The sequence below is a fragment of the Embiotoca jacksoni genome, unplaced genomic scaffold (assembly GCF_022577435.1).
Source record: "Embiotoca jacksoni isolate LCO1_2020_lvr unplaced genomic scaffold, fEmbJac1.0.p SCAF_3, whole genome shotgun sequence".
NCBI classification, from domain to species: Eukaryota; Metazoa; Chordata; class Actinopteri; family Embiotocidae; genus Embiotoca; species Embiotoca jacksoni.
The window spans coordinates 20,631,440-20,644,157 of NW_027185381.1; positions in this window are offsets into that span (position 1 = coordinate 20,631,440).

Below are 12,718 nucleotides of genomic sequence, written 5' to 3' on the forward strand. Positions count from 1 at the left end.
GTTAAACACCGAATATGTGACAGGTGCATGCAGCGTAACTTTTGCTGTGGAGCAATTACAGAAGTAAAGTGATTTAACTGATTTTTAAATGAGTATATTGTATATGCAATGAATAACTGATCACAGTATTCAAAAAACATGCCCACATTGTTTATATCTTTAGAATTTTAAAAGTCTAAAAAGTGTTTAAAAAGGTGCAATAAATGAAAAAGTGGTCAGTGTCAGTGGATTTATGTATTCTATAATAAATCTATATCAAAATAAGAGTAGGCTGATGAGAGTTTAATGAATTAGCAGTATACTAGGAAAGAGGACAGATCAAATTTGAGGCCCTTTGAGATGTTCACTCTGCCAGTACAGTAACCACAAAAAATATACATTAAAAACACAATCAACAGCAGGAATATAATGTAAAAATAAAACTGAACTTCCACTGAAATACCACCGCAGAAGAGTAGTGCCGATTGACTGATAAAAGACTAAAGAGAACCTTCACTGTAATTGCTGCTACATTTCTGTACTTCCTCTCTGTTTAATACAGAATGAGGAATAAAAAAAAATGTTGGATGCACGTGAGAAGGACCACTCGTCATGTAAAGTTTATTCACAGCGTGTTTTATCAGCTTTGTTACAGAGAGCTTCATAGGAAATAATATGCAAACGTCTGCTCTTGTACATGGCTGCTTGTAAAACTAGCAGGTATCCACGTTGTCACACCATTGGATAAAAAAAAATGAACAAACTGCAGTAATATTTTTGTGTTATTGTTTGAAAATAAACTTTAGTGCATTTAGGGAGTTCATATGTAACTGCAGCACAAAATACTCTCATACTTAATTCCTGTTTGCCCTGATAGCTTTCACAATCTTAAGTCATCACAATATCATTGTTTATTAACTTTTGGTTTGTTCGTTTCACTTTAAGAGTCAGTGTAGAAAATGTGCTCACACCAACACACACACACCCTTCAGCTATGTTTAAACGTGTATTTAATACTTGGGTGTGTTGCCAGTCCATCCCTGCAATGCCTGAGGTGCTACAACAAGGAGGTGATTAACATGGTAAAAACATGTAGGTGAACTGTAAATGATAGAAATGTAGCTGAAAGGGACGATTAGTAAAAGTAACTCTGTGTGATGATGCGCTTTCTATAAATAAACATGAAACAAATAGCGAAGGAGAAGTTTGAATTTGGGCACTAAGAAGAACTGCTTTACACTAGTTTCCTGTCTCTTCGCTCCTGTGAGGTGATAGAAACCTCCCTATGTCAGGGCTGCCTAGAGATATGAACACAGCCAGCTGAGTTAAGCCAGTCAGCACTCAAATCGTATGTGAAAATGGTGATGATTTTATCGTTCCATACAGAATCAATCAGCAGTGTTGAAGTTAGGCTTGTCATTACTGACAATGACAAACGTGAAGAAGCTAGATTCAAGAAAAGTCTGAATATCCTCGCATAAAATCGCTCTATCTATCTAATCTATTTCAGAAGGGAACATTGGTGGAGAACCTACTAGTATGAGATATTGGCCCACATCACCTGGACAAGTTACGTGCAACACAGACGACTGTTACGGACTTTATTCTACCAGTCAAAAGTTTGAGCAGAGCTACTTGATAATAAACTGTTTAGATGAACTTTCTTAGAAACATTTAAATGGCATTTCTCATTAAATGATATGTGTTAAGGTAATTGTAAAACTGCAAATCATTTTTCAACAATTTGTGTCAAACATGTTTATTCAAACATGAACTGTGTTTTGATTTGTAGTTTCATGTTTAGTGTGTTTGGGTGTAGAATAGCTATATTTTTTTTTTTTTAAATCATTCGCATCGATTCATTAATCATATTGTTTAAGTGCTTTTGATAATTGCACTGCATTCATTTGAATTTGTTTGACAACGTCCATTAAAGCATTTAAGGATAGTTTCTGAGAGATGTTAGATATGACACGAGGCCCACGTATTCATCAGACACCAAAGCCATTTGGATAAAAGCACACACAAAAAAAGTGATGGAAATACTGTGGTTATGCAATGAATAATAATAATAACAAAAAAAATAGCCTAGCTGCTTGGCAAGCGAATGTTGGATTTTCAGTTTTAGATCGTTTAAACGTCGGACACAGCCTACTGTCATCGGAAAGGACTGTTCGGTGCACCAAACTCCATTATTTCACCTTTCCCCCTGCCCCAGTCTGCTACTCTACAACCTTCAGGCCTTAACTGTTCCTGTGAAGTGAATTCTGTTGGTAAAACTAGTTGCTTTGAGTCCAGTGTTTTCTTTCTGTATATATGAGTGGCATGAGAGCTAATCCACTACCACAGAGATTTAGTGCCAGGATAGCTGATGCTAGCTGATCAACACTGCTCTGTGTTCATATGAACAAGGTGGTCTTGCTTAAAATGTGAACTGCCTTGTGCTTGTTTCAAAGATGTAAAAGAACAGGAGATTAGCTGTACTTTGTTTTGCTTTTTAATTTTTTTTTTTATTTAAAGTGAACTTGATCATAGACTCGAGCTGACTTCAGCCATGCTACATGTAAGCAACACGTTATACAATTTCTCATAAAGGGTGAGCATTTGATACTCAAAATACAGGGTTTTGGGTGCAATATTACTTTAAGTTGGACAAAATCTGAAAATTATTATTACTGCCAGAACCTCAAAGTAGCAGGACAGCTTATATGGCTTTGACTTGCTCTGTTATGCAAAAAAAAAAAAAAAAAAAAAAAACTCTTCATGCAGGTGTTGCTACAGATGTGCTGTGTTGAGTAGGTTATTTTCTGACCTTTAAATAGTGCACAGGACGCCAAAGCTGTCGTCACTTTGTGACAGACAGTTTCATAATGACTGTTAAAAGTGTCCAGCTGATGATGGCTAATGGAGATAGCAAAGATATAAACAGGTCACTATGACCCACCATTCCCAAGGAAATGTTATGTAATCCCCTGGGGATTGTTGCTGCTTGCTGTTTTTTCTTCCGCAGGGCTCTCTTTACAGTTCAAGTATTTTGTCTGTCATGTTGGCTTCTTGCCATCTCCTCACTATCCTCTGTCGGGTGATGCAGAGTCAAGTATGTTTATGTGTGAGATGGTCCTGATAATGTTCAGACACAGGGACAGAAGGAATGCTATGTTATCTGCATGGACTTATAAACACATACACATCCATTATGCTGTTGACCCAAACATCCCGGTCTGAGTGAAGTGAAGCTACAGGATGGTGGACATACAGTGCTACTCAGCATCACCACCACCACTTCAGTATGCTTCATAATTCTGTAAGCAATGTGTGTCACAGCATCTTTTCCTATTTTCTTTGCTGATTACAATTATCAAGTCAAATAGTGCAGACCACAAACTTCATAGTCAACCCAACCTGGTCGATAACACACACTGTTCTAGAAGGTTTTCAAGATTACACTCAAAAATGCGTGTCTGCTACAGAGGCGTGTGCATTTGTAATGGAAACATGGAAGCACCACTGCCTTCCTTATTTTGTCTCAACTGCAAGCGAAATATGTAATTTATTAGAATGGTAGAATTAGTTTGTGTGGAAGTGTTTGACAAAAACATTCATCCCCAACAGGAACTTCACCCATCTGGGACGCATTTTATTATCATTAAAATGCCTCGCCACTCTATTATTTTTCTCTGTCTTGTTTTCTTTTGTCACCTCATTATGGTAATCAATTATATTTTCACCTTATTAAAAACTTTATTTAACCAGGAGAACAGATGAATACAAAATATAATTTTAGAGTGCATAATATTGCATAATAGTATTGGACATTGCAGTGTAAATCATTGTTGAAGTTTTCATTCAGTCACAGTGAACAAATTCCACAATTAATGATTAGTTTAGTTTAGCACAAACACTGAAAACCAGCCTCGCTTCCCCTCATCTAACGCTTAGCAAGCAAAAACATAAATGTAAATGCTGCGTCATCCTTTTACCTTTCAGTAAGGTAAAACAGCTATAAAGTTTTACAGCTGCTGTTTATTTGGAAATGCTGGAAATGTTTGGCACACTTGTCATTCATTCGCTGATAAGCCCACAATGAGAAGTGCAACAGCCACAACACAGGTGCAATTTACTCCTATAATGCAAACCCAATGCAAATTAATGTTGTTAATTTTTTTTCCTATATTTAACATGCCTAACTCTGCACCATCACCACAAATAATAACAAAAGAGAACAAAAGGCTCTTTGTGAGCTGTAGCCTTTGTCCTTGAATCTCCCCTGACCCCTGACACTTTTGCCGGTGTTCCCCTCCCCTTAAAACAATGTTATATTTATATATTATTTTCATAGTAATTATTTGCCATACGCACATTTTAAGTCCTGAATTCTCCAGAGATTCACTACTGTGTCAATGTCCTGCGGGACAAACGTGCTTTGTGTCTCTTTTTAGACATGATGCAAACATTCAAATAAAGGTTAGATGTGCTATGTAACCGTGGCCATTGGTATGAGGAAAAAAGTAGACAGTACTTCTGGTTTGCAAAATAAAGGATACAAAAGTAAAAAGTAAAACAGCCGAGTATTTATGTAACATTAAAATCAATTTTAAAAACATCAAATAAAAATATCTGCAAAGGTTGGCCCTTTGAAACATCTCAGGGCAAGTTTAGAGGGAAGTGAAGGAATAGTAGAACACATAAACACATGAACCAACAAACTGCTCTCCAATTACAGTAATAGGATAAGTACATAACACAAATCAGGCATCATTACATTTCTTCAAAGAGATAAGGTTCAGTTTTCACGTCAGTTGTGTTTTCAGGTTACTTCACATTAGAGTCGTTCCATGGAGCAGTCGGTGGTGTTTACATTTGTCCGAACAGACGTATTACCTGTTTATGTCCGTGTTGGCGTTGTGCAATGATAGATTCTGCATTATAAATAATCAAATAAGAAACAGGAAGAAAACAAAACAAAAGCAAGCCTGTTTGAATTAGATGGTGTCTATATGGTGCTCGACTGTATATTTGACTATCAGAGTAGCTGGAAAGAGCTTCAAAGAACCGCACAAGCGGACACAAAGCGATTCGGATGAAGTTCAAGGTTCAGTTTGAAAAGGTGATCCTTTGAGTGTTTGCTCTACTTGAAAGAAGTTATAAGCAGGAAAGAAATCAAAGCATTTCAAGTTCCAGGCCAAATAATGAAGACAATGGAGGAATTTCCTAATTAGGCCAAAATGGTTATATTTGGCTGTCAGCCATAAACCCTGACTGGAGGTGTTTATCAGAAACAATCAGAACAATGTGTATCTAATATATAGAAGTGATTCCTGGTTGTCTGAGTTTTAAGAGGACATATAAAAATCTCTCAACTATTTCACTCACAGTTTGGAAATAACCAGAAGGATGCTATCAAACTGTTCCACTCCAAGTGAACCTCACCTTTTCCTCAGCTATCTAAAAAAGATAATTCTCTGATATGGATGGCCGCTGTCTTGTGCCCTAAAACTTGCCAGAATTTAAAACAAACAGATCCAGTGTTTGAAGTTTGTCCACACAATTTCCTGCCAACTTAGATGATGTTTTTCTTTGGTTTCATGGGATATACCCACAGAAACACCCAATGAATTTACCATGTCCAAGACTAATGCTTTGTGTAGAACCCTTTTAAAATGTGTTGAATAATGTTGCATTATATCCCATAACTGGGACTGAAATCGAGCCTTAAGTACATTACTTAAAAGTGTTTTTTTAACATAGTTCAACAGGTTTTTGGTAGCCGACTGTTTGAACAAAGATTTTTGGAGTCATTCAGATGCAGCATACAGCTACATGTTAAAATTATCAGCAAATTGTTACATTCTGAATTTCTACAGTGAATAAACTATCCTAGAAGATACTGCTATTGTTCACAGCATAAATTGATTTAAACAATGGGACAGCCATTTCAATTATTAGAGGAACAATACTCGTAAAATCTATAATATGGCTAGACAGTGTATGGAACGAGGGCTTTTAATTTGAAACAGATACAGGGAATAATGGCATTCAGCTCATCAATGGCCATTTTCTCAAAGTCTGGACTTCAGAAGAGACAGTTAGGTTGGATGATCTCATTAATTAATTGCTAAATAAATTCAGCAAGCTCTACACATTTTAGGGATGACAAACAACACTGTTATTCATAATATGTAAGGTTGTTCACGGACTTTGACACCAGTATGTGTTTTGCTGATGTTAATAGAGCCTCTTCACTCTACCTGCATTTAGTTCTGATTGGGAGCAATTTGACTTTTGAAGCTTTGACATCATTTGATTCTGTTTCGGTTCTCTTTGCGCCCTTTTTTTTTTTTTTTTTTAAAGCCGGCCAACTTCATTGGAAGGTTAAGAGAATGTTCACACAGCTACCAGCATGATGTAATCTGGCTAACAGCTAATGACTAGCTGGGATACAGAGACAGGCTTCGATGATACAGCTGGAGCTGAGGTCTTTTTCAATTTTTGGTGCAAATTTGGCCCCAAAAATAACTCCCGGAAGGTATTCATATTTGCTCCAGGCAACGGGATGTTGCGAGCCCTGCATTTTACTGTAAATGCTTAAATTCTGTTGCATGTAGTAAGTGACACATTGTGTATGAGTTGCCACTGAAACTGAAATATATCCATGACATTTCCCTGCCATTATATCTACTGGCATTATTGTGTCATCTGACCAAATTTAACTAGTTTCTAGATTGGCAGTTTTGCTGCTTTTAGTAAACATTACTATTAGTCATCAGTGCTGCCCCATCTGTGACCTCATTCCTGATATATCTGTCGGTCTATTTCTTTGCTTTCACCGCTATAGTCTTACTCCCTCTCGCTCTATCTCCTTCTCGATCTAAACTAACTTAACAAACTTCCTCAAATTCTTAATTCTATAGAACTACAGATGCTTTAAACATTAAAGAAGCAGGCGTCACAGACCCTCTGTTTGACTGAACACTGGTGTATTCAAAGCATGTAACTCTGCTCTCTGTCTCTCCATCTGCGTGAGTCTCATTTGTTTGTTTATGCTGTGTAAATGATCATAATTGCTGCTATCACCCATGAACATGTGGGTTACATCTCCACTGTCAAAGCTTGTTGTTTAGATTTGAACACTGCAGTAAACAAGGACTGCTAATCTAGCGTTTGAAACTGTCCAATCTGAACTCTTACGATGTTGAAAAGAGGCTCCGAGCGGTGAGGTTGTGGCGAGGGTTGTTGTGACAGAGCCCTGCAGCGAGGGCGGAGATTCACTGGAAAGACATTATGTCTCCACACTCCATTAAAAACTCTATTATAGACATTTGATTTCTCAGTATTTTCTACCTTTCATATTAGTGTCTGATAGACTCTTCTTTCTCTGTCACAAACAAATAGCAAATTTTATGTCCTATGTACAAAACTGACCCAGCAAGAACATACAAGTTCACACTCCTTCATTAACACGTCAACATATACAGTGGGTACGGAAAGTATTCAGACCCCTTTAAATTTTTCACTCTTTGTTTCATTGCAGCCATTTGCTAAAATCAAAAAAGTTCATTTTATTTCTCACTAATGTACACTCAGCACCCCATCTTGACAGAAAAAAACAGAAATGTAGAAATTTGTGCAAATTTATTAAAAAAGAAAAACTGAAATATCACATGGTCATAAGTATTCAGACCCTTTGCTCAGTATTGAGTAGAAGCACCCTTTTGAGCTAGTACAGCCATGAGTCTTCTTGGGAATGATGCAACAAGCTTTTCACACCTGGATTTGGGGATCCTCTGCCATTCTTCCTTGCAGATCCTCTCCAGTTCCGTCAGGTTGGATGGTGAATGTTGGTGGACAGCCATTTTCAGGTCTCTCCAGAGATGCTCAATTGGGTTTAGGTCAGGGCTCTGGATGGGCCAGTCAAGAATGGTCACAGAGTTGTTCCGAAGCCACTCCTTTGTTATTTTAGCTGTGTGCTTAGGGTAATTGTCTTGTTGGAAGGTGAACCTTCGGCCCAGTCTGAGGTCCAGAGCACTCTGGAAGAGGTTTTCTTCCAGGATATCTCTGTACTTGGCCGCATTCATCTTTCCTTCAATTGCAACCAGTCGTCCTGTCCCTGCAGCTGAAAAACATCCCCATAGCATGATGCTGTCACCACCATGTTTCACTGTTGGGATTGTATTGGGCAGGTGATGAGCAGTGCCTGGTTTTCTCCACACATACCGCTTAGAATTAACACCAAAAAGTTCAATCTTGGTCTCATCAGACCAGAGAATCTTATTTCTCATAGTCTGGGAGTCCTTCATGTGTTTTTTGGCAAACTCTATGCGGGCTTTCATATGTCTTGTACTGAGGAGAGGCTTCTGTCGGGCCACTCTGCCATAAAGCCCTGACTGGTGGAGGGCTGCAGTGATAGTTGACTTTGTGGAACTTTCTCCCATCTCCCTACTGCATCTCTGGAGCTCAGCCACAGTGATCTTTGGGTTCTTCTTTACCTCTCTCACCAAGGCTCTTCTCCTACGATTGCTCAGTTTGGCTGGACGGCCAGGTCTAGGAAGAGTTCTGGTCGTCCCAAACTTCTTCCATTTAAGGATTATGGAGGCCACTGTGCTCTTAGGAACCTTGAGTGCTGCAGAAATTATTTTGTAACCTTGGCCAGATCTGTGCCTTGCCACAATTCTGTCTCTGAGCTCCTTGGACAGTTCCTTCGACCTCATGATTCTCATTTGCTCTGACATGTACTGTGAGCTGTAAGGTCTTATATAGACAGGTGTGTGCCTTTCCTAATCAAGTCCAATCAGTTTAATTAAACACAGCTGGACTCCAATGAAGGAGTAGAACCATCTCAAGGAGGATCAGAAGAAATGGACAGCATGTGAGTTAAATATGAGTGTCACAGCAAAGGGTCTGAATACTTATGACCATGTGATATTTCAGTTTTTCTTTTTTAATAAATTTGCACAAATTTCTACATTTCTGTTTTTTTCTGTCAAGATGGGGTGCTGAGTGTACATTAATGAGAAATAAAATGAACTTTTTTGATTTTAGCAAATGGCTGCAATGAAACAAAGAGTTAAAAATGTAAAGGGGTCTGAATACTTTCCGTACCCACTGTAGTTGTCATTTCCAATAGAACATCACATAAACAAAGACGAAATTAGATCCTGTATTAATCCTCTCTTTTCAACCTGCCATTGTTTTTTATAATTTTGCTGTAAATGATACAATACAGTACTTTCTTACCTTCACATCTCAGCTTCAGAGAGTCTAAATGATGACCATTGGCATAATGCTGTTGGTATGATAATGTACAGTAACGTGTTATATCGCCTCAGTCATGTTCACATCTATGGTCAGGCAACAACGAAGTGTCAAAGGCTTTTACATAATGGCACAGGAACTGGTAAGAGGTGTTACTGACAACTTACTGTAATTTTAGCTCGTGAACAGAAGGAAGAGCCTCAAAAAAATAATTATTCCTGGTTCAGTCCCGAGAATAATGTTATTTACCTTCTAATGGTACCATTTTAACAGAAAATCTGAAGTGGTTTAGAAATGATAGAGGAGAAAATCAGGAATCGACCACTAACAAATGGCCAGAATTACTGAATAACTCTGAAGGCATACATACAGTAGAAAAATCTGTTATTTTTTAAGCAGATGTGTCAATACTGTGAATCTACATGAACACTTTGATTTTTAACCAGAAATTAATTACCAGAACTGTTATTTATCATTATTGCTGTCATAAAGTGGAGGACATCTTGCTACAATATCTACAATACTAAATGTGGAAGTTGGAGGATTCATATCAGACAGATTTCAAATAGGACTCAAAGCTGCAAGGATAGTCTTGACTTTTAGTCCTATATTGATCAAGCACCAAAAATACTAAGTTTTTCACACTACAACCACGAGTATCTGTTTGTTAGACCCCCCTTGCCCTCTAAAAGTCAAAAGTTTTCAAACTCCATTTTTAAACACATGCTTTGCAGTTCAAATGTGTTGCCTTCAGGCACAAACTTCACAGTCATTGGGGATTACAGTGTCAGAGATCTCCTCCTGTGCAACTGGATTGTACTATTGTTTCACAGGCTTGGTAGTACTTCCCACGACCAGACCTGTAAACTGATCTGTGTTGAATATAATCAACAAAGGTTCTTTGTACTTCGCTCCTGATTTGTTTTTTGAAGCTTGCAAATACAGAGGTATTTGTGTAACTTACTGCTTAGTGTCACTATTGTACCAGTTACAATGTTTCCTTTAACTTTGATGCTTGATTTGAGTAATAGTAGCTATACAGTATTTTACCATATTTTGCTTAAACATTTTGTTAAATAGTGTTTGGCCACAGATGACTGAGTGTCTACAGGAAACAAAACTGACTGCGGCAGCCTGTGGTCATCAGCTCCCTCATTCCCTCCAATGCAAATTTGCAGCAAGATTAGCCTGCTTGTGTGTTAGGCTGTGTTGTATTGCTCCAGATAGGAAGAATGCTTGATGTGACATGATGAGTCACAATCAGATCTGAAGTTGGCATCGGTTTGGTACCAGACAGGAAGGCTTTATGTCCAATTAGCTTGTTAAAACTCACCACACAAAATATCACTTGGACAAATGTTTCAGAGACATGTATTAATGAGACAGACTCAGCTGGGTGCTCATCACTGATGAAGACACCAGCAGTGAGTCTGGAGGACCACTAGAGGCCTCTGTTTGTTACCACAGGAATGCCGCATCGTCCCTTTGACACATACTGTCAAATACATTTCTTCACTTGGCAGGATAAATTATGTTGTGAGGATTTTGATACTGTTACCCACAATTCTATATATGTGCTACATCTTATTTATGCAGACTTTCCAGGAAGTAACCCTTCTCAAGCAGTTGTTTCCTCCCCCTGTGAAACTTACAAATTCATAAATCACATTTCAGTAAAATGGTTTTCGAAAAATGTGCTGTCAGTGTGTATCGCTGTGAGAGAAAAGGAGGAAGTGATGTAACAGTTTGATGTTCCAGTGTAGCAGCTAGACAGCTCAAGGCCACTGGATATCAGCTTCTTTTCCTGTATCATTAATTAGGTTCGATGATGCTTTCATGCTTGCTGTAAAAAAAAAAAAAAAGGAATGAGGATGAGAAGATAAGGAAAGACAGAGGAGTTCATTTAGTTGATTGGAGCGGGGGAAAGGCGGGGGTATGTGGGAGAGATATATGGTCGGAGTGCAGAGGACTCTGAAGTGGGTCATAAATAAGGAAGAGTGGAGAGAGAAAATGTGTTAAATAACATGAGATGTAATTCAGCGATTGACTTGAATAGTACCAGTCAAAATACATTAAAAACATTTTTTTTTTTAAGTGATGGAGCTCAGCGCAGTTCAATGCTGTTTTTGGAGGATTCAGTTTGTTAAGTGAACATCAACAAAATCTCAGCAATGTCGTGGTAATGTGGGCATTTGTCTGAGATAGATCTTTTTTGGGTTGACACATCACTAATAAAAGCTTAGTTTGACATTATTTGCTTTTTTGCTGAGAGTTAAAAGAGAATATCAATACCACTCCAGCAGCCAGTAATAATGACTGAAAGGTAACAAAATCCCCCAAGCTGCAAAAGTTCACTACATAACCTCTTTTTTTGTTAATCTGTACGAAAACTGAAGACTGAGACTGAAAAAAAAAAATAAAAAAAAAAAAAATTTATGAGGGGTTTATGTGCCACTGTGTTTATGTGTGACTCTGGCTGGACTAGCTGATCCCCTGTAACCAGCTTTTGTGCTAAACTAAGCTAACTGACTACATATTTATTGCACAGACTTATGCCGTTTTCACAGTATATCAATTAAAACTGTTTATGTCTCCACTAGCACTTACAGCCATAGGTGTCGATGATCAGCCATTTTCTTTTTCTCCAAATGAGGAAATAAAATTTTCACAGTTTTCTTGATGTGGTTGAAATTCACGTACATTTTTGAAGTGCTTGAAGATCCAATCCTCTCTAAAGTGTAGCTATCTGCAAGAGAGCCAATAATTACAAATAGAATTGTCAAAGTTGTCATATTGACATCTAAGGTGAATAGATTGATTCATGGTGTCAACTGGAAGCCTCATTTTGATCCGCTCTCATTTGCGCTGATAAATTTACATTAATTAATACAAGCTCGACACTTCCTGTATCCATTTCAAATTAAAAGCCCATTTTCAGTAGACAGAAACCCTTCATTTTAGAGCAAAGCTTTTTATGTGAAACATTTGCAGAAACCTGTTTTGACTGAAATTGGTCAAAAACACTGTAGATAAGTAATCCAGAACAATAGTTGAAAATAGCATGATTATGTTGTTCCCTTTATTTAATTAAAGCAGCAGAAATATACATTATTGACTGTTGTATGTAAACTTATCACTGTGGGAACAGTGGTTACACAAATTCAGAAACAGCAACAACTTAATTGTGCATGCACCTGTGGTCGCAAGCGAACGTCAAAGGTGCTTTCTGGTACTTCACATTCCTGCCTATATCAAAATAAAACCCAATTGTCACACCAATAAAAAAAAAGATGTAGTCAGTTATACAGGAGCTATATACTGGACTGTTTCTATCTGATTTCTCTCCGTTGACATGCTACAAACATGCAACATTGCAAAATAAAATAATTTAGATTGTTTATATGGTGCGACTACAAAGTGAGCATGGGGCTAACACTGTATGTGCTTCTTTTTTTTAGCGGAAACGACACAATGTTTTTCCCAGTTT